The sequence below is a fragment of the Protopterus annectens genome, chromosome 4.part0 (assembly GCF_019279795.1).
Source record: "Protopterus annectens isolate FY-2018-M chromosome 4.part0, PAN1.0, whole genome shotgun sequence".
Lineage (NCBI taxonomy): Eukaryota > Metazoa > Chordata > Ceratodontiformes > Protopteridae > Protopterus > Protopterus annectens.
In genome coordinates this window covers 799,437,740-799,461,120 of record NC_056733.1, presented here as the reverse complement: position 1 = coordinate 799,461,120, position 23,381 = coordinate 799,437,740, and the positions used below count along the sequence as shown (strand labels likewise).

The 23,381-nt window shown below is 37.3% G+C and overlaps 1 protein-coding gene across 2 annotated transcripts in view; it reads right to left on the bottom strand.

The window, feature by feature from the left end:
- The window catches only part of ADGRD1 (adhesion G protein-coupled receptor D1), a 2,063,662-nt gene that overhangs the window by 186,882 nt on the left and 1,853,399 nt on the right, over positions 1–23,381 (bottom strand). The gene's annotated exons all lie outside the window — the stretch shown is intronic.

The following is a 23,381-nucleotide window of genomic DNA, read 5'->3' as shown; positions in this document are numbered from 1 at the left end:
CTAAGAGAAGTTTAAAACTAAGACTGCAGGAGCACATTAGAGACATAAAAATGGAAAAAGTTACTAGTCCTGTTGCCATGCATTTTAAGTTGTTTCATAATAGCAATCCAGACTCTTTGCAAGCCAGTATCCTAGAACAAGTTAATTGGGGTGTTGGCAACTCTAAGTTTAAGAATAAACAGCATGTGTTATATATAAAGAAAGTATTTATATTTTAAAATATAATACTTGAAGTCCTTGTGGACTAAATACTGAATGTTCATGGAAACATTTGATATAACTGTTTTCTAAGTATAATAGAAATACAGTATTTAATGTTTTAGATATTAATTAATTAGTCAAGTGTTTTATAATTGATAGTTAATGTTTGTGTAAAATGGCACTGTTTTTTCCTTACTTATGTACTCCTTGAAGGCATTTCTTGCCAAAGCCCTAGATACTAGACATATTCTTGCTAATAAAGTGCAAGTTGGTGATTTTTACATTTTTTACTGGCCTTTTTGTCGTATTTTCAAATCAAGCAAGATAGCTTCCCTTACTTTGCAGTCAGACTGCCAGAAAGATCATGCCCCCCATACAGCCTACAATTACTTTTAACCTCTACTCCCCACCTGCAACCCCCCCCCCCCACACCAGGATAAAATACACCAACCATGCTCTTTAGTCCTTGCACTTAACATTTGAGAATCCATCTCAGGGCATATAAAGCCCATATCATCCCTCATGAAATTCTGGGTGGTACTGAAAAGTTTCTCCACAGGCAGGCCCAATGCAAATGCTTCAAAAATAGTTCAATCGCCAAAATAACGATTGTGCTTCACACCTGACTGCATACTCTCCACATCAGTGTTTACTCCATATAAATTCTTTGACTTTTTATTCTTTTCACTTCTGTCAAAGTCCACTCAACCCCCTTCTCCTTATCCAGTTATCCCCTTAAGTTCCTTGACACTCTTTCCCATCTCTAATTTTAAAACTGCTTTCTTCTCCTCCCTCCTCACTTCCTTAAGACAACTCTATAGAAAGTGCATCAATGCTTCCCTTATCTGCTTATCCTGTGCAAGTGCTAAATTCTATCATTCTATCATTCTATTTTCTGAACTCTCAAACCGTGGAATCCTTCTCTCAATAAATGTTAGCTCCTTCTGATCACATGCACGTTGCTATTATTTAATTCTTTGTAAAACTGTCACAGTTAACCCTATCTTCCAACTATTTGTTACATTTCTCAGCTTTTTTGTTGTCTAACAATTTTCAGCCTGCTGTGGTTCTTAACCATGGGATGAGCCTGAAAACGATTCATATCTACCAGTTCTTTACTGCAGCCAACAAATGAATGAATGAATGAATGATTGAAGAAATAAATAAATAAGCTCAGCAGGGAGTTTTCGTATTTCTGTGAGGTTGTCATCTTGGTATTTGTTTGGTTTCAGGTGATTAACTGTACTGAACTGGTCTCCTTAATTTCAGGTATGCAGCTTGTTACCTACAGACTGGACCCTTGCCCAAAAAGACAGATGCTGGACTGTCTTGATGTATTTAGTCTAGTAATTTATTAAATTTGCTGTGTTCCACTAAATTGGCTCTACTTCTTTGACTAGTGGTCTCTTTCCATCTACTTTTCATAAGGACTAAAAAAACATAATATAGACCATGAAGATTTGTATAACTACAATCACAGTACTAAGCTTCCATTTACAGGATAAGTTGTCTGTTCATTACTTGGTTGGTGCAGCGGTTAGCATTGTCGCCTCACAGCAAGAGGTTTTCCCGTTCGATTCTCGGCTGGAGCGCCTTTTGTGTTGAGTGTGCATGTCCTCCCCATGGTCGAGTGACATTTAAAGACATGCAGGTAGGTGCGTGCGTGAATGGGTGTGCCTTCTTTGAAGGTTGGGCATCGGGCTGGCAACTCGGCACCGTGAAAATCCACTGCCAATCATTAGCGGACCAGAGTTCCGCTGTGGCGACCCCTAACTGGGAAAAGCTGAAAGACATTACTTTTACTCTCAAGGTGTTGTGGTCATGACAAAATTGAAAGCAGTACTCAAATGGCTCTTACACAGGTCTTTAATGACATCCAGATGAAGAAGTATCGAAGGCATTATTCTGTTTTGGTCTTCTTTGATCTTTCTTTGCCATTTCAAAAGGATGATCCTAAGACATTTTTCAATGTCCTGGAACCTGATGTAGAGTTATAAGAACTGTTCAGAAATTATCTGCCTTCTACAGTTCAGAGCATAATCCACAGATTAAATCTGGGACAAATTCTTCACCTATTTATCCTGTCACATCCAGTATTTCAGAGCTCTGTATCTAGCTCATTTTAATTCTCTGTGTATACACTTCCGAAGAGTGAGATCCTTAAAATGATTGGTTTTCAATACCATTTAGGCCAGTGAAACCCATCTTTATCTCATTTTTACTTGGGACAAAGTGTCATTCTTTTAAACCTGGGCAAAAGAATAACCACCTGGCTGAGGCCTATATGGATAGTGATAATGCTATTTTTACATGATTATAATTGCCCATCCCTAAGTCCTTCCCTTGTTTATAATGGTGATAGGTTGTGTTTTGTAAAGTAGGTTAAAAGTCTGATTGTGGTCATTGACAACAGATTGACACGTTGAAACCAGGTGCCATATGTTGTGAAGATATTTTGTTTTTATCTTCATTGTGTCGCCACATTAAACAACTTCTTCCTCAAGAAAACCTGTATATTGTGATTCATACCTTGGTTTCCTCTCACTTTGATTACTGTAACTCTAGTTGCCAGGACTTTCTAGCCACATGCTTGATTGTTTGCTGCTGGTGCAGAGCTCCACTTTTCAGTTGCTAACATGTATTCCCTGCTATCTCCACATTATTCCAAGTCTATACTTGCAACCAGTTCAATATTGTATCATCTTTAATGTTCTGCAGATAGTTTGCTTAGCCATGCATGATTTTGGTCTCTCATATCTTAAGAGGATCCTCATTCTCTGGTGTCCAGTTAGACCTTTACATTCCTCTTCCAGGGTTTATTTGAGATTCCCAGAGTGCATCTAAAGATGTCAGGTATTAGATCTTTCAGTTACTAGGCTCTGTGACTTTGGAACTTCTCCTACCCGCAATGCCTAAGAGACTACCTTACTTTGCCTAGCTTTAAACTGCCCCATAACATATATGTATTCTAATTAACATAAGATGACATTTATTAAGGCATTTTATCCATCTATTTTATCACCAACTTGTTTATGGTTTTACTGTGTGCTTTATAGGTAACTATTAGGCTAGCTACCATTGTGGGTCATTCTAAGCCTAGACAATGTTCTTCAAAGGTGAAAAGCAAACCCTGTACCCTGTGTCTGTGAGGTAAACACCTTAACCATTATGCCAATCCCTACATGTATCTGTTTCCTCTTGTTTATATGATTCACAATTAGGTGCTTTGTTACAAACACCTAAGTAAATTTGAAATTGAACTCTCCTTCTTTGGGAAGCTGACAAAGTCATCTGGAAATCAGGACATGTCCTAATGACAAGATTCAAATAAATAAGACCTCCATTATCCCAGCTTTGTTGGGCTATGGAATGAGTGATATTTAAAGTCAACCTTTGTAAAACAGCAGCAATGATATTTGGAATTCATATGCCTCTTAGCATGCTGAAAAATGACTAGAACATCCCTGGGCTGGATGATTGCCCAGTGAATAATTTTCATTCTTACAAACATCTGGAAGTTCTGCTCAATCCTATAATTTACTTCTCTACTCATATGTGCAAAGTATCTGCAGTGCTTTACTTCTGAAATGACATCTGTAACCTAGTTACAACATAATCTATATTTTCAAATACCAAAAAGACTTACTTATTAGACCAAGATATGCCTTGTTTATCATGTCTTTCATATTACGGTTTTCATCTTTAACTGTAGCTGAAATCAGACCAAGGCCACACCCTTACACCTCCCAAAACCCTGCCCATTTCTTATCCTCTCCCCACCTCCCTTCTGCCCATTTTGTGACATCAAAGGCACATCAGGGGGGAAGAGCACTATCCTGTTTTCCTGGTTTGAGATGCTTTTATAAAGAAAACCCAGAGAATCTGACAATTTAAAAAAACTTTGAAACTTTGTTTGCTTTTTGAAACCAAATACTGAGTTTGTACACTGTTTTCCAGAGTACTGGACAATCAGTTTGATTTACAGATAGTCCAAAACAAAATGGATAGGTGGTAACCCTATTCCATATTTGCACTTAACCTACAAAAGTTGAAAACTACACAAAACAAAATCTGTCACTTTATTAAGGGGAAGGATTTGAAACAGTGTTGCTTCCTTTAAGGAAGCAGGATGACTTCTCATCAACTGCAGAATTCTCTCACATTAATTTACAAATTGCTATAGCTGGAACTCTGCAAGTCTGTACACCAATCACTGCTAAACAACCCATTATAGACAAATCTGTATTTTAATGATACTGAATATACTGAAAATCAGATCTATATTAAGTCAGTGAAATGGCATTACAGCAAATGCCGTTTCGCCGACACATAAAGAACAAAAGCTGACAACAGCGAAAGCTCGGGTCAGGGATTTTTTTTTTCCCAGGGGGAAAAAATTGCTTGGCCTGAGCTGTGACATTGCACTTTACCCCACTGCAATGTAATCTCGGAGTTGGTATATTTAGTTGGGGGGATCTGGGGGGGTGAAGCCCCTCACTCTGCAATGTTTTAAGTTGTGTGTTGTGTTTTGTTGGTCTACCGATTTTTTTTCCCTGGGAAAAAAATCGGTGACCTGGAGTCTCACTGTTATCAACTTTCATTAAATATGTGTCGGCGAAATGGCATTTGCTGTAATGCCATTTTGCTAACTTAATATAGACCCCTGAAAACCATATTGAGATCCTACAAATTGCTGTTGTCCATGTTGTAATAAAGTTACTAAAAGGTCATGCACACACTGAAAAATACCTCTCATCTATCTAGATTTTTTTTTTTCAAATAGACTTTTATTAGCTTTTACATAACACAACTTGAAGAATAAAACTGCAGTTCAATAATCATGTGAACAAAACCACATAGTACATCTATCTATCTAGATTTTTGCAGAATGACCTCCCAATTTTGATATGCTCTTCATAAAATTTGTTTTTTTCAAATCTTTGAAGAATACATTCACTAAACAATGACAGACATTTAAATTTCAGACATCATACCCTTCAGAAAATGTGTACTAATGTAGAACGTGTGATTCTATCAAATTTCAGAGTATATAGGAGCAATATTTAAAAATTGTCCCTATTTTTGGTCTTTTGTCCGTGCAGTAGTTTTGGCTTTGTCCACAATTCTTGCACTAAGATGTTGAGAGGTATGACTGAAAGGCCAATAAATCATATCCCCTGAAAGCAAAACCACATATAAAGAACTCCCCTCATTGAGTGACCACAGAAATCACTTAATCAGACAAAAACTCCTACATAACCAACCCCCCCCCAAAAAAAAAACAAGCCACTCCAGATGTTGTGTCTTTCAGTTTTTCCCGGTTAGGGGTCGCCACAGCGGAACTCCGGTCCGTCAATGATTGGCAGTAGATTTTTACGTGCCGAGTTGCTGGCCCTGACGCACAACCTTAAACAAAGGTACACCCATTCACGCATGTCTCCACACAGAAGACACTTTAGCTGAGAATCGAACAGGACAACGTCTTACTGTGAGGAGACAACGCTACCTCAGCACCACCACCGCAGTTATAAGAAGCTGAATTCAATTCATAATTATCTGGTATCTCGGCATTTCACCTTCTGGAAAAAAATCACAAACACATTATAGCTCCTTTTATACAGCAATGCCCCCTATTGATTGGTTACAAGCATTTCAAACCATTATAAACACATCAATATTACAAAGTCAAATTCAATACTTTATAACCTTAACATGTTAAAGCTTTTATGGTTTCAATATTTGCCATCTCCCTTATACAAAACATTTTACCTCTATTACACTTTAAAATTGTATCCCTCTGTGCAGTTCAAAACAAGCTGGATCAAACATTCAAGTTGGGTTATACATTTAAATTAAGTTATACATTTAAATTAACTTTGAGGTTAAGGCCCCTTGGAAAAAAGTGTGACAAAGTTAATAATCATCCTACTGTCCAACCTTAATAACTCTGAAATAAAATCACACCCCTCATATTATAGGGTTGACCCAACATACAAAAAACAAAGTTTCATCTGACCCTCCATGAACCAGGAGGAAATGCTCAGTAACAGGACTTTTGATGTTTCTTTTCCTAATATCACGCAGGCGCTCCAAAACTCTGACCTTCACCATTCTTTTTGTCTATGTCACATACCATTTGACCTTTCTACACCCACAACCCAATAATATGTATACCACCCCACAGGAATTACAACTAAATTCTCCCCTAGAAACAAATTTCCTTCCATTAATATACCTGTCAGATTTTTCACCCTCTTCTATACCATACAATGTTTACAGGGGAAGGTATCCACCCTATCACTATTTACATCAACCTGCCTGTCATTCAATAACTCTTTTAAGGTTTAAATACCTTCCATAAGAAAATTTACCATGCCCAGGAAATAAGCCTCCATGCTGTTCATCCCGATGTACAAAATGCCATGATTCAATTACCAACTTTCTCAAGATGTCCAAATATGGAGAATATTTCATTACGAACTACAGATCTCTCACATCCGATCCACTACCCCAATGTTCCCCTCTAAAATCATTCAACCTCCAAAATCCACTGCTGTCATGCATCACAAACCTATCCTTATTCAAATTACCACCACCATGTACTTTCTTAATAGCCTCATCCAGTACCTGTCTACTATAACCCCTCATCAACAACCTTCCTGTCACTTCATTAAGCTTTATATTCTTAAGCTTATCTTCCAAAGTATTATGTAAAATACATTTAAATTAACCCACAGGAAGAGAGCTAATCAGGTGTGGTGGTGTCTACATTGTCAGCACCATAGATTTACATCCTCTTCTGCTACTTGAACTGTTCAGCATTTCCAGACTTTGCACACTGAGTCTGCATTGTCCTACAGCAGTTCTTCAAACTGAACATCGATTCTTTGCTGAGTTCACCAGGCCTCTCCTCAGCCATAATTAGCAGTCAACTTAGATTACAACGTCTGCAATAAAATGAATGAACTACACTGGTGCTATCCCCTGAGTCATTCACTCGTATGGCGTACTATCTCTCAGAGAAGAAAACAGATGAAGACATTGTTATGCAGTGCATTCAGACTAGCTAAGGTACTAACTACCTTGATCTAAATTCATTCATGTTTGCCAAGTACTGCTTGATTGTATACAGCATACATTACAGTGGTTTTGTATAATTCATTTTAGTTTAATTTGGTTGCAGATGGAAAAGGGCTCACATGGTCCAGTTACACCCATCTGTACAAAGTACTGTACTCACCAAATGCACACTAAAGTACAAAGAACATCATATACCACAACAGTGGATTTTAATTCTGTACTTTGCCAGTACATCCTTTGGTACTTTATGTATTTCAGAGACATATTTTCTAAATATTTCAATTTGCAGTGTGATGACTCATGAGTAGGTTGGTATGGTGTTAAGGAGAGGAATGCAGAAGGTCAGATGGTAGTGTGGATTTTGCGAAAAGGATGGAGATGGCTGTGGTGAATACATATTTTAAGAAGAGGGAGGAGCATAGGGTGATATACAAGAGTGGAGGAAGATGCACACAGGTGGATTATATCCTATGCAGGAGGGCCAGTCTGAAGGAGATTGGAGACTGTAAAGTGGTGAAAGAAGAAAGTGTAGTTAGGCAGCATAGGATGGTGGTCTGTACGATTTTGTTGGTGATCAAAATGGAGGAGGAGAGTGAGGACAATGCCAAGGATCAAATGGTGGAAGATGAAAAAGGAGAACTGTAAGGTTAGGTTCAGGGAAGAATTAAGACAGGCACTAGGTGGCAGTAAAGAGTAGCTGGGCAGTGATAGCAGAGGTGGTAAGGGAAACAGCTTGGTGTGACATCTGGACATGGGAGGAGGACATGGAGATCTGGTGGTGGAACAAGAAAGTACAGGAGAGAATACAGAGAAAAAGATTGACAAAGAAGAAGTGAGATTGTCAAAAAGATGAAGAAAGTAGATAGGAGTATAAGGAAATGAGGTGCTTGGCAAACAGAGAGGTGGCGAACATTAAGGATAAGGCGTGGAGAGTTGTATCAAAGGTTGAACACTAAGGAAGTAGAAAAGGACCTGTACCGATAGACAGAGGGACCAAGCTGGATAATGAGGGAAATGTACTCACAAGTGAGGAGAGTGTGTTAAGCAGATGGAAAGAGTACTTTGAGGGGCTGATGAACGAAGAGAATGAGAGAGACAGAAGGTTGGATGATGTGGGGATAGTGAATCATGAAGTGAAATGGATTAGCAAGGAGGAAGTAAGGACAGCTATGAAGAGGATGAAGAATGGAAAGGCTGTTGGTCCAAATGACATACCTGTGGAAGCATGGAAATGTTTAGGTGAAATGGCGGTGGAGTAGGAATGACGGATGTGTTCAAGGTGGAGGTGAGATTACATCAAGGATCAGTTCTGAGCCCTTTCTTATTTGCAATGGTGACAGACAGGCTGACAGATGAGATCAGTCAGGGGTCCCCGTGGACTATGATGTTTGAGGATGACATTGTGATCTATAATGAGAGTAGGGAACAGGTTGAGGAGACTGTGGAGCGGTGAAGATATTCTCTACAGAGGAGAGAAATGAAGGTCAGCAGGACTATGACAGAATATGTGTGTGCGGATGAGAGGGAGGAGAGAGGAATGGTGAGGATGCAGGGAGTAGAGTTGGAGAAGGTGGATGAGTTTAAATACTTGGGATCAACAGTCCAGAGTAATGGTGAATGTGGAAGAGAGGTGAAGAAGAGCATACAGACAGGGTGGAGTGGGTGGAGAAGAGTGTCAGGAGTGATTTCTTACAGGCAGGTACCAGTAAGGGTGAAAAGGAAGTTCTACAACAGGGTAGTGAGACTAGCTATGTTGAGGCCAGCTATGTTATATGAGTTGGAAATGGTGGCATTGATAAAAAGACAGAAGTCATAGCGGGAGGTGGCAGAGTTAAAGATTTTAAGATTTGCATTGGGTGTGACAAGGATGAACAGGATTAGGAATCCGTATATTAGTGGGTCAGCCCAGGTTGGATGGTTTGGAGACAAAGCCAGAGAGGCGAGATGGCATTGGTTTGGACATGTGCTGAGGAGGGATACTGGGTATATTGGGAAAAGGATGCTAAGGATGGAACTGCCAGGTAAGAGGAAGAGAGGAAGGCCTAAGATAAGGTTTATGGATGTGGCGAAAGAGGACATGTAAGTGGTTGGTGTGACAGAGTAAGATGCAGAGGACAGGAAGAAATGTTAACAGATGATCTGCTGTGGCAACCCCTAACAGGAACAGCCAAAAGAAGAAGAAAAAGAAGGTGACTCAATAACATATTATAAATTAATTAAAACAAATTAGAAAAGAAGAATTATCCGAATTAATATGACTTTTGGCACTTTTGTCACCATAGCCAGACTCATATTATAGCATCATGACTTCTAGAAATTGATTAACTAAATTGTTGTGAAACAACACCTTATCTATAATATATTTGGGAAAAAAGTAATAAAAGCTTAAATACCTTTAAACCATCTATTTTTTACAGCTTAAGAATTCATTTATTTTCCAAACACTTGCCATTTACGTATTCTAAACTAAAAATGGAGATCCTGACTTCTGTTAATATGAAGTAGACATATAAAATCAGCATCTCATTCCTGGCCTCTTTTCTACTTATATCATTACCATGATAATCTTTTTAAATGCTGACTCAAAAAAACAATAATGCCAGGAAAAATTCATAGACATGAAAGGAATCAACAACAAAAAAAAATAAACAAAATAAACACAATAAACACAATAAACAAAATAAACACAATAAACAAAATAAACAAAATGAACACAATAAATAAAATAAACAAAATAAACACAACAAACAAAATAAACACAATAAACACCTGTACATGAAATATGACTAACTAGAGACAGACCATGGTGTATACTTATCCAAAGTACTTAAAAATGATACTAAATTATGAAATTCCTCTGCCTTTTATGGGATAGCTGCAACACTGAAAAGTAGCATAACAAATATTATTCTATTTTGGCAGGAGTTATGCAGAGGAACTGATGTTTGATTCTAGAGATTTATAACTTTTTGCATTTTGTGCTTCGTTCTAAAGCTTATTTTGCCTATCATTACCTAAAATAATTCAGTTCTCCATTTTTACTGAAAGATGACCATACATTACATGATCCTGAAAAATTCTTTGTAAAACATAATTAATTTGTATAATTTGAAAATATAAATATGGGAAATACCATGGAAATGCAAGTATGATGCATTAAAAAGGCACGTGAAGAAGTAAGTGTGTGTGTGTGTGTGTGTGTGTGTGTGTGTGTGTGTGTGTGTGTGTGTGTGTGTGTGTGCGTGTGTGTGTGCGCGCATGCGCGTGCGCGTGTGTGTGCACGTGTGTCTAAGGGTATGTGACAGGAGATGGATGGAAGGGATAGGGAATTAAAAATCTACTAGAGTCAGTTTCCAAAATTTGACAGTTGAGTCATATTTAAGAAACTTGGTCTGAAGTTGTGTGACAGAGGTTGTTATGCTAACACAGCTATGGGGAGAGTGACTTTTATTTAACTTCAGATTCAGCTTTTAGGGGTTTGATTGAACATTTTGAAAGAATAAAATATATAATTTTATAGCTGCACACATAAAATACACATATACAACATCCAAGGAGCCAGGCTTAACTGCAAGCATTTTGCGGTTGGTATTAATGTTCAATCACAAACATGCATTTTGTTTAAAGACTAAAATTTTGGTATCTTGGATAATTCGCTTTTCTGTGATACACATCAATTTTGGCATTAATACATATTATCTAGCAGGAGATTTGGGGGAGTACTTTAACCGCAAAACAAGTTTCAATGTTTGCTGTTTCACTGTCAGTTTAATACTTACTAATCACATTTCAAGTGCGTAATGAAATTATTCTAGAGATGAAGACCCAACCAACAAAACTCTTTCACCTACATCAACTGGTTTAATATGAACCCAACAGCATTAGACTGGTTCAAAAGTTACCCTGGTCAATGAACACAAAGGTGTTGTCTGCTAAATGCTTACTCCAACAGTCAAGCTATCATTGTAGGTGTACCAAAAGGGTTTGTTCTAGTATTATAATGTTTCGATCTATTTTACCAATGATATGTGTAACACAATTATAAAACAATGTATTGTTTAATATATACATAGTTGTACAATTATAGTTTGAACAAATTTATTAAAAGAACTCCAGATGCTAATCCAAGAACTATTTAATTCCATAGAAAATGGATACTGGAATGACAGCTAAACTTAAGTGCCAGAAATAAAGCATCTCACACCACACTGCCTTGGGTAATCACAGATCAGAGCTTAAAATTTTACAATCACATTGACTACTTAGTAGAAAAAACTAGTTAAAAATTCTTAATACTATAGAAAACACAAAACATACATAATACACACAGCACTCTTTCTACCCCTAACTTTGTTATATGCATGTCCAATCATCAACAGCATTTAAAAAACACAATAAACCTAGAACATGCTTAGACTAAAAAAGCCAACCCCCAAAACAAAACTCACCACTGCACAGCATTAAAGAAATTAGGATGGCTAGACCTCCAACATACATTAGCAATCAATCAGTTAAAGGTAACTCATAACAGTCTTTTTAAACCACATGTGTGTTCAATAAGAAGTAAAGTAGTATAAAATATAAGCCTCCAATGCTGTTTACATTAAGAAATCAAAATTAGTTGCATAGCAAAAAAGCAAGTAACCCTTGTAGAGATTCTGTATATTCTGTAGCTGTGGCTGAAGTGAGGAATTCTAGGTGCAATTAAGACACTTACATACTTAAGAGGTCTATAGTGCTGCAAGAAAGTGCAGATGTGAGCGAGAGTACATGACTGTACTAATGTGAGCAATGTCAAAAGGATCACCTAGCTAGCTTGACCCCCCCACATAGACGATGTAAAGGAGCTTGCTCCCTGCAAAATCACTTATTGTGAGTCTATTCTTGCATATTTATCCCATTGCATTTACCAACAAGCAACAGCACAATGTTTTTTTTTTTAAATTCTCACTTTTCTGTTTTACATCCCCTCCACCAGCTTTACTTTTATTTAATATACTTTCTTTCCTGTCCATAGTACTGGATTGTTACAAATCTTTATTTTCTGCTCTTTATTGCTAGAATATTAATGTCCTCTCCCACCGCATGACAGCGCACTTATCCAGAACTGCATCTTCTAACCACAGCTCTTTAGGATAATGTGACCTACACAATGACTTCTCTTGGCATTGCCTTTTTCTTTTTTTGTATTTGCTTTACATTGTATTCTGTAACTACCCTGTCCATGAACTATGGAACGTTTAGCTCACTCTCATTTGCATATGTGCCCCACAACTGGACTCTTTCAGTTACTCAACAAAGTAAACAGATGTTCCGCAACTGCCCTGTTGATTTTTGAGCTCTGAGGGGTGGGTAATTATATTCTACAATTTAATAACACATGCCTAATATACCTTTCAGATGTACAAGGTTAAAATGTAATTACCCCCCCCCCCCCCGAATAAAAAGTAAATTCAGAAGGCATATACAGTGACCAGTTCAGTCTTTTAAAAATAACATTTGCATGAAACAGAAAATGTTAACTGCATAAATATTACTGGTGCCAGAAAGCACTTTCAGAATCGATGGCCTCCAAAAGAATATTTTAGCTCCAAATACAACTGACTACTTAAAAAATGTTCTTAGTGTTATACTTGAAGTATATTTCATATTTCAGCTACATGGCCTTTTCATCTGCTTGTGTATGTATGTAGCATATATCCTGTTATATGAATAGTGCATGGGTCATTTCAGCCACTGTTTTCATCATGTGTAATATAACTGCAGGATTGGCTGGGACAGTTTGATATTCTGCTGCATTGTCCTTTTGTCTCCCTGGCAGAAACTACATTTTATCACCCTCCGAGTCATTTGGCGAACTCAGTTGTTTTCCCACCTGCCATGCTGACAAATGATGCCTATAACCCATTTTTTGGTTCTTCATATTCTATACTTCGTAGATGTCAGTTTGCCTCAAGCCAAATACACTGCTTAACCTAATGAAAAGAAAAAAAAACATTTTTCAAGTTTCACTGCGTGCATTTATCTGTTGTCAGACCCTGAAAAAAAGTCTTAAGACTGTTTCCAGTTGGGCAGTTTGCAGCCTGATGGAAATTTATTTTAATTTAACTTTATGCAGTCTTCGCCAAGTTTGTATGCATACAGAAAGGAATTAGCACCGATGCTGGTTATGGTCACAAAATGCCTTTCCAATCTGAAGTTTGCAAGTTTATGCTACAAGATTGATAGCATTCTGTATTTATAATAATTCCATGTTATAATTCTAACACAGAATATCACAAATGCAGAATGTTATAAATACTCTGCTACAGTGATTCCTACAAAATATTCTTATTGTGTCATTAAACTGTAGGTTTGTATGTCCATTGATGAAACTTTATCGTAGAACTTTACTGCAAAGGGTATTATATATATATATATATATATATATATATATATATATATTTGCTTTTTCAGTCTAAGAAGTTGTATCCTTGGATTAAAACCTTAGCTTAGTAACTCACCGTCTGTGTAGTGTTAAGCAAGACAGAGATTTTCTGTTCAGTCAATGTGGTTTGAAAAATTGTAGCATTTTAGTTCACAAAGGTTTATATTATGGCCTTTTACTTAATGTTTCTGTGCAGAAATATTACTAATTATTCAGGTTATTACCTTCTGTTTAATTGAGTAAATGCAACCTTCAGTTGCTATTTTTCCATATTTTAAAACATTTCTTTCAAACTATTTGATGAAAAGGATAACTGTTGATTTTCAATCCAGAGTAATTTTCATTTCTTTTACGTTTATGCTGCTTGTCCTTACACAAAATTATATTTTGTGTTTTGTGTGAAAACGTACCATTCACAGCAGTAACTCACCATACTTATAACACAATGCTGTCACATAAACTCTTATATGTTAGTTCTGTACTTAAAACAGAAAAAACATTATGAACCTGCATTCACTCTGCAGAATTCAGCCCTGCACAATTGTCAGTTTTTACAATTTTAGACTCAAACTCTCTTTACAAACTTTTCACAGAATATCTCATTCAATCGACAGAGTTCATTTTTATATCCTGACTAAGCATTTTTTTCAGCTCAGATGAAAGTTGAACTTTACCATATGCAATTGAATTGTTGTAAAACAATGCAAGAAGAGGACTGCTTGGGACACATAAATCATATTTCCATGACATAAAAGCAAGTGTTATAATATAAACATGGAATATACATACAGCATTTACATCTGACTCATCAGCTTTGGCCTACAACTTGGAAACACTACAGAACTGCTGTAAGCATCTGGAAATCAGACAGAAAACCTGGCTGGGCATACAACATCTGATATATTCTTTATGTTCAGGTAGGACCCTATATCCATGGTAATAGACTAGTTACATGAGCTTTTCCATTAGTATAATTTAAGCAAGGTTAACCTGTCAAAGGTCAGCTTGAACATTTAATCAGGAAAATAGTTCAGTGTAACAAAACACTTGAAGAAATATGAGAGAAATGTCATATTTTCTAAAGGTTTTATTCACATTTGAACATATTAAGTTTGCAATATTACTTAAAAATGGGAGTGCAATACCTCTCTTCATACTGCTGTTACGGAATGCATTTCATCCCCCAAGTATTTAATCTTTCATTAAGTCAAGATTTCCTTAAGCTGTTTTATATCCATTGTATGAAATACAATGCATTCTTGGCCTGAATCTGAAAAATGGCAAATAAATAAACAAATAAAACAAAAAAAAAAACCACTGTTATACAAACTAGGTGTCAAAAGAATGTTCATCGACCACAAATGCAGTATGTGAGTATCCGTCCACCCCCCCCCGAGGTATAGTCATATCAAAGTTGTGTTTATATATAAACATGTGAGCAAGGGGTCGGGGGTGCAACCCCCTATATCAGATGGATAGTAAGGGGTGAAAAATGTAACAGCAAATTTTAGAATTTACTGTTATTTTTCTTGAATTGTAGTTTATTTCCCAATGCATCAGGATTCACAGTATCAGGTCTTGCATTCTTGATAAGGATCCTTTCCTGTCATCACAAAAGACAATACAGCCAAACATTAAGCACTGACAAATGCTCATTTTCCCTATGTTGTAGATCTTCCAGTATAGACATGAGTGTCTGTGCCTGCCATTTTTATCTACTTGTCTGGAAACTGACTTTTTTTTGGGGGGGGGAGGTGAGAGGCTGTATCATCAAAAGAAAATGAAATTGGAGTGAAACTAGCCTTTAGTAAACGCAGTAGAATGGCACTGGGAAAACTGACAATCGAGTTCCACCATCCTTGTTTTCATTCCCACGTAGCTGGTATTTCAAAAACAAGTGCTGTGTTTCTTAAAAAGAGTCTTAGAAAGTATAAAATGCAAAGCTTTAATGTCACCAACAATATATCCGTGTTACATGTTTCCATGTATTACACTGCTACAGTATGTAAATCATAATGCAATAGGAAAGAACTTTAACAGAGCTTTCTTTAATATTCAAGTACAAACATCTTTTATTATTAAATTAGTACAGCAAGCTCAGCTAAACATTCTTATTTCCCTAGGATAAACGATTTTAGAGGATCTACTTAACCAATTGACTTTTTTCCCATATCACTTTGATTGATTTGTTTTTACCAGTTCTTTTCAGAGTCCTGGCGCTGCCTTCAGTAAATAACTATAGTAGTTTCATAGGTCAGTCAGTCATCATTTCACAAATTAGATGTCAGTCATAATACAAAAGAGGGGTGGGGGTAATAATAATACTGTATGGTGTTAAAGGTGTGCAAACATTTTGAAATATACTGTAACTATCGTCTCCATAGCTCAATATGGTGGCAAACATTCACAGTTTACTAGTTCGGTAAATTTGCTTGTATATAAATTATGCTGATTTTTACAACCCACTAGATTAATAATAATGTTAATACCTATTTGTTAACCAAATAGGCCCTCTAGACACAGAGTCCCTTTTTCTTGGCCACCCGCAATGTCTGGTTGAGTAACTTGCTTAAGGTCAGAAGGGAAATGATGGCTGTTGGAATCAAACTCTTTTGCCACAGTAACTACAGCTGGCGACCTTTACCTCTGCGACAACTGCTAGACTAAATTTTATGTACATTAATTAAAATGAATGAATGATTGATAATACAGAGACCAATTTCAGTGTACGGTACTGATATGCTGGACAGAAGTAAGGAGCGTCTGCAGCATTTGCAAGCATGACACTACTGCTTGCAGAGAAAAACAAGTACAACTGTCCAGTTCTACAACTACAGGTGTGGAAAGTCCAACACTAAATGGACAGTAATGAGTGCCAGTGAACTGAAGTAAACCACAGTACAGCAGAACTGTTCAAACCACTTGAGCTATAAAAATGATTATTTGCTTGAGCCAATCCACCTTTTAGGGATATATGTGTCTACTCCCCTGATCACAAATAGCTGATATGGCATAGTGGTAAATCACTGTGGCGATGGTGTGCAGGGTCCTGGATTCGAGACTTGCAAAGGCTGATTATTTGTGGGAGGTTGGTTGGCATGATGGTTAAGGTGTTTACCTTACAGACACAAGGTACAGTGTTTGATTCTCACATGGGATAACTGGCTAGGCTTAAAATGGCTCACAAGAGCAGTTAACCTAGTACTAATCTATGAATCCATGTGGACTGCTTCCTCCATTGTTTAATACTCTTGCTGATGTGAAAAAGAAATGTAATAATTTCTAGTTTCAGCACAAGAAAAAAATATTTGTATGCCTAGCATCCTTCTGTATCATATCATTTGTCAACATAAGTCTTGAGTTTATGAATTTTATTGGTGGTACTCTAGAGATCACAAGATCATGACAAAAAGCCACCTGAGGTATGCGGCAGCTAAGGATATGTGGGAAGAGACTACTCAAAGATAATGCAAAAACTGAAAAATGGAAGCTTTGTTATAAGGCTATGGATAGCAAGATACAAGCAGTTAAAATGTTTTTAGTCCCTTTAGTCTTATACACAGGTCAGGCATAGTTTTATCAACCAGAGGAGAATTTGTGGATAGCGATTTATAAAGAGCTGAAGGACTTTATCTGGGAGGGGAAGACAGCAATAGCCAAGTAGGATAAGCTGATTCTTCCAGTAGGACAGGGCAGATTGGGATTACCCAGTTTGATGGGGTATTTCAGAGCTACACAGTTAAGAGTCCTATGCATAGCACAAGCAGAAAACTATAATTCAAAGTGGAAAGGGATGATTTTGAAACAGGAGGGAAGCTCAAGGAGCAAGAAGGAGAGACTAGGATTTTGGATGCAGACTTTTAAGGAGAATAGCAATAACTATAAAAGAAATATGTACCTAAGGGAGCAAAATGCTCCAGCAAATGCAAAATAACAAAAAACAGGCACTAAGGAGCACCATGAAGCCATAAAGTAACAACACAGGAGTGTTTATTAATCCACAAACACATAAAACATTCAACTTTATCACCGCGTTTTTTGTTCACAATAGAACTTTATCAGATACACCAAAACAACACAATCCCAACATTCCTTTTATATCTGGGTCTTCAACATTTCTCTTATGACTGTTAACAGTCCGGTGTTGGTTTGCATCTTCACGGTGCTCCTTAGTGCCTATGACTGTTAACAGTCCGGTGTTGGTTTGCATCTTCATGGTGCTCCTTAGTGCCTATTTTTGTTATTTTGAGAATAACAATAATCATACAGACTATTATATCCATAATGTAACAGAAAATATTCTAAGAACTAAAGCAACACGGGAATGGAGAAAGGAGATTCTGCCAATAAGGATGACTGCAATTAGGGATACAGACAATAGGAAAGACGGGGCTGCAACTTTTTTGGAGAAAACTGGCAAAGGAACCAAGGTATCGGGAGCAAATAACTACAGAGGGAAAGATGATAGTGTGGGAAGGTGCCAAGCATTTATTTGGACTGTAGGTTAGGGATTACTTTCTCTATCAGGGACTGATATCAGAGTATAGGCAAAGAAAAAGAAATAGGGAGGTCCAAAATGAAAGACCAGCACTGGTAGAATTTTTAATATAAACTAGTACAGAAGCTACCATTAAAAAAAGAATAATTAGTAAAGCATATAAAATATTGTATGATAACTATAAAACTCAATTAGAGGAGTTTAGAAAGGATTGGGAAGAGAGACTGGATAAGCAGCTCACAAAGAAACAATGGGAGGATATATGTATGTCTCCCAAATATGCAGCAGAAGCTAGAAGATTTAGGATTTTTGCCTGAAAATGTTTACATCAATATTTTCATACCCCCAAGTAGACCCCAGAGAATTTTTCCTCAGCAGACAGCAAATGTTGGAGGTGTGAAGGGAAAGAAAGAGGTAATTGGAAACATATTTTCTGGCAGTGCAGTGAGTTGGTGAACTTTAAAGATTCTTTGTGGGATGCACTATTGGAGATGCTGGGTGGGCAGATTGGTCTGACAAGGCAGATGATTTTTTTTGAGGTATGATACAGAATTTGAATTTCCTAGACATAGTAAGGCCTTGCTGTGTCTAATAATGGTGGCTGCCAAAAGAGCAATTACTAGAAAATGGAAATCAGAATCTAAACCAACTATACTGGAAGTAGTGAATATAGTAACAGAGATAAAACAACTGGGATTGAGATCTTTAGAAAAGAGTAGGAGCAAACTACATAGGAAAAATGGGAAATGTGGAAACAAGACTTACAAGGGAGGAATGAGGCTTAAAAGGCGACAGGACTTAAATGATCTATGTAATGTTTGAATGAGAAAGATTGGGTAGATTATAAGTGATGTGTAATGTTTGCAGTTGGGAGTGTGTCAGTATGGTTTGTGATGTAAAATGCTTGCAACTAGGAATATGTCAGTGTGGTTTGTATTCATTTATATAAATGCATGATTGCCTATGTAGTAAGTGATGGTTTGCCAAAGACATTTCTTGTTTAAAAAAGGCAGGAATTGAATAATTTATGAAATGTTACTTAGGTTATATGATACATAACATTATATTTAAAGTATAATGCTTGTTATGTTAATATAGGTTGATTACTTTTATATGAATGTAAATTTGCCTATTCATAAGTAATAATTCAATAAAGGTGTTTGGGAAAAAAAGTCACCTGAGATAAAAGGTCAATATCCACCCCTTTCTTTTAATATGAAATATTAAAACACTGCTTCTCTGTATAAGTAGGGCTGCAATGGTATTTTTTTCAAGCAACCAAGGCATCTCATTCAGTTCCTCTACATTACTTCCCAAGAATTCACATTTCTTTCTATGTCTCTGCACAAGTCACATTCTCATCTTTCCACTGTTACCCATCCATTTCCAGCTTCATATGCACATCTCTTACCATACGCTACTATCTTTTATAAATAAATAGAAGGAGAATATATTCAATATATTTATACTATTCTCCTGCCTTATCCTGTTTCCCATTCTCAATTCAGCTGTAATTCAAATTCATGCTGAACATCCATGTGTTACCCAGTACTCCTTCCTTGTGATTTGTAGCAGATACAAAGATTTTTCCCTTGGTACAATTTCTTTAGTAAGCAGTTTTATACCCGTCTACCTTTAAAATCTGTGTTTTAGCTTTTTGTTTTATTTTATTAACTCCATACAATATATTATATTCATATGCAATCCTCATGCAAGACGTACCATATCTCATCAGTGGTTGGTTGCTTCTTTTTCTATCTTATCTGTAGCCCACCCCCCCGGTTTCTCATTTGGGTTCAATCCCTCTTTCTTCCACATATGATTTTCACTTCTGTTGTATTCTAATACCTCTTTCCATTGATTTTTCATGTTTCCTACCATCCTTTCCTCATTTTCATCAGTTTCTGCCATGCTTTCTCAGTGTCCAGAAACCTTGCGTGTAATTCTTGCTCCCATTATTGATTTTATTCCCTTCCAGTTTTGACTGATGATGGTTGAACTTCAGTATTCAGCAGTCTGATAATGTTCGTTTCTCTTTCTTCCCAGATGCTGTCCCCTTTCTTTACGTCTCATATACAGAATTCCCAAGTTTGCTCTGCTTCAATTTGAAATACCTCTCCCCATATCTTCAGTGCCTACAGTCCCAGAATATCTGCATCATTTCTGCATCTTCCTTCTGACACCTCTGGCATCTTACTAATCTCTTTTCTGCCTTCCTTTAACACATTAATGGTGGTTAGATGCCATCTATATTGCACTCTCAGGCTTTGAACTCCTGCCCTGTGTACTTCCTGCTTGTATCTCAGAACCTGAAATGTCTTCTTTCAGTATCCTGTAACTGCCTTCCCAAATTCATTCCCATTCCTTCTTCTTCAGCCTTGCCCCTTCTTTCTCTTAAGACTTCATAAATCTGCTTAGTCCTTTGCCTCCTTAACCTTTTCCGCTTCCTCCAAGGTGAAATTATCTCTCCTTTTGCCTTCCCTTACTGTCTGTTCCTTTCTACTCTTGTCTGCTCTGTACTGTTTTTTCCAGGTCTCCTTGAGTACCAAATAGTCCCACCGCTGGGCCTCTGGTATTCTGTATTTCTGTATTAACTCCTGTATTCCTTTAAAAATTTCCTTACCATTCATTTCTCTGCATACCAAATCCTCCTCTTAAGCTATTCAACTTCACCTCCAGATTTCATTTTACTTCCATATCTTAGCCCTATCCTGTTTCCCATAGGATTCTGATGTTGCCTTCACTCCACTTCATGGATCCCAGTTGTTTTAGTGTCATTTCATCCATGTCATTTACTAAGCTTCTTCTCATCTCCCTGTCCTTACTCTCTTTTGCTTAACCCTCCAGCTTTTCTGTTTATATCCAGTGAAGCTTACTGACATGCAAGTCAGCCACATGTCAAGATATCTGGGAGCCCCCAGCCCCACTTTCCTTATTCATTCTCATTGTTTCCTTATTCACAATTTTCCACCTGTCTTTGCTGACCCAGTCCTCTATGTCCTTTTGCATCTGTTGTAGTCTTTTGTCAAGGGGGGTCATTTTGTATGTTGCAGATTAAGTATAGGGTTACTGGTAGCACTATCTTAATTATTACATTATTACTCCCAAGCAATGTGTATGTCTTCTTCCCACTTCTCTGGAGAATATCCCTAACCTGCATCCAGAGCCATCCAAGCTAAGAGTATTTCCTTATACATTGATCACTACTGTTTTGGGGCATTTTGAAAGCATTTATTTAATTTTGTGGCAAAAATAGTAATTTCTCTGTTTGTTAGATTTTCTAGTCTGTGTGCCTCCAAATCGCTTTGCAGAAGGGCGAATTAGCCAGAGACTTAGTTGTTGTTGTTTTTTTTGTTTGTTTTTGGGGGGTTTTTTTGTTTTGTTTTGTTTAATGTGCATTTGAGAGCTGTTGCTGCTTCTGCTTTGGATGTGCTTTTACACTAAGAAAGTCCAGGATCAACCATTTTGTGGCAGAGTGTCTGGCTGATCTCTTGGAGTTTGGAAGTACTGCTAGTTGTTTGTCTTGTGTCTGTATGTAAGAGCTGCCTCTTTTGTGCTTTTACATTAACAGATTCTAGGGTCAGACATTTTGTGGCAGAAGGTGTTTCCCTGGGCTATCTGAGTTGGAAAGCATTGGAGGAAGCTTGAACAGTGTTGCTTATTGGCTAGAGGACATAGGAGCCAATTTATAAGCTTTTTTCTCTAATATAAATCAAGCAAGTTGCAAAACTTTTTGTTCACTTACCAAGAACTCTGCAACACTCTTCCTCTGTTTCACATGCATCCAGAACCATCTAAGTTAACAATATTTTCTTGATTAACTGTACTTATACTTGTTTTACAGTGCTCGCTACAGTTTTTTGAACATGTTTAAAGCAGTTATTTAATGTTGTGGCAAAAATAGTTATTTATCCCAAACCTGCACCCAGAGCCATCCAAGCTAAGAATGTTGTTGTTGTTGTTGTTGTGTCTTTTGGCTTTTCCCGGTTAGGGGTCGCCACAGCGGAACTCCGGTCTGCTAATCCAAGCTAAGAATATTTTTTGAATTAACTGCACTTGCTTAATACAGTGATCACTACTGTTTTTGAGCGTTTTTTTTTTTTTAAACAGTTATTTAATTTTGTGTCAAAAATAATAATTTCTCTGTTTATAGAATTTGTTGGTTTGTATGTCTCCAAATCTCTTTGCAGACAGGCAAATTAGCCAGAAATGTATTTGTTTGGTAGTTGCTTGCTGTTTAATCTGCAAATGAGAGATGCTTTTGCTGTGCTTTTGCATTAAGAAATTCCAGGATCAAACATCTTGTGGCAGAAGGTGTTTACCTGGTCTTTCTGAGATGAAAAGCAGTGCAGGAAGCACAGTGTGGACATTTATTTATTTATTTTTTTGGCTAGAGGGCATAGGGGTAAGTTTTCAAGCTTTTTTCCCCTGCCCAGAACTGCACACCTGGCTGAGGTGGTTAGCAGTGCCCTATATAAATCCAAACAGGTCACTCACCCATTAAATTTCGCAACAATAAGGCCAATCATGGAATACAATGCATCATCTGATGTTTGCCTCTTTAGACATAAAAAAAAAAAAAAAAAAAAGTTTCTCACAGAATTTGATGTAATTAAAACCCTACACTGCCAGAAATGACTAGAAGCACTGCATCTTTATTCAGTGTCTCATAGACTCATAAGGGGAGATCTGAGCTTGTCTTCCAAGGCATTAGAGACATAGTGTTCTGGGATCACTTGTGTCATCACAAACTGAATAATTCCACAAATACCAGAACCAGGGATCTGAATCTTTAACAGCAGGTAACTAAACTGGAGACAGGAATAAACTCATACTGCAAATTAAGCAGTGAAATACATTATTGGCCTCAGCCTATGGTCCACAGAAGGGTCAGGGTGGCAAGGACAAGAGTGCATTCAGGCAGCACTTATAGGAACTACTAGATAAAGCAGGACAACTGAAGTTGGTATCAATACTGGGGTACCGGAATGCACATATTGGGACTGGCAAAATATGATATGAGGACTGCCTGTGTCTACATGGGTGTGGCAACAGGAATAAAATAGAAGAGGCCATTCTGGACGTCTGTCTAGCAAATGGGTCGATGGCAACCAACACATGGTTCAGCAAGACAGACACAAGATCACATACAAGAGTGGCCACCATGCAACTCAA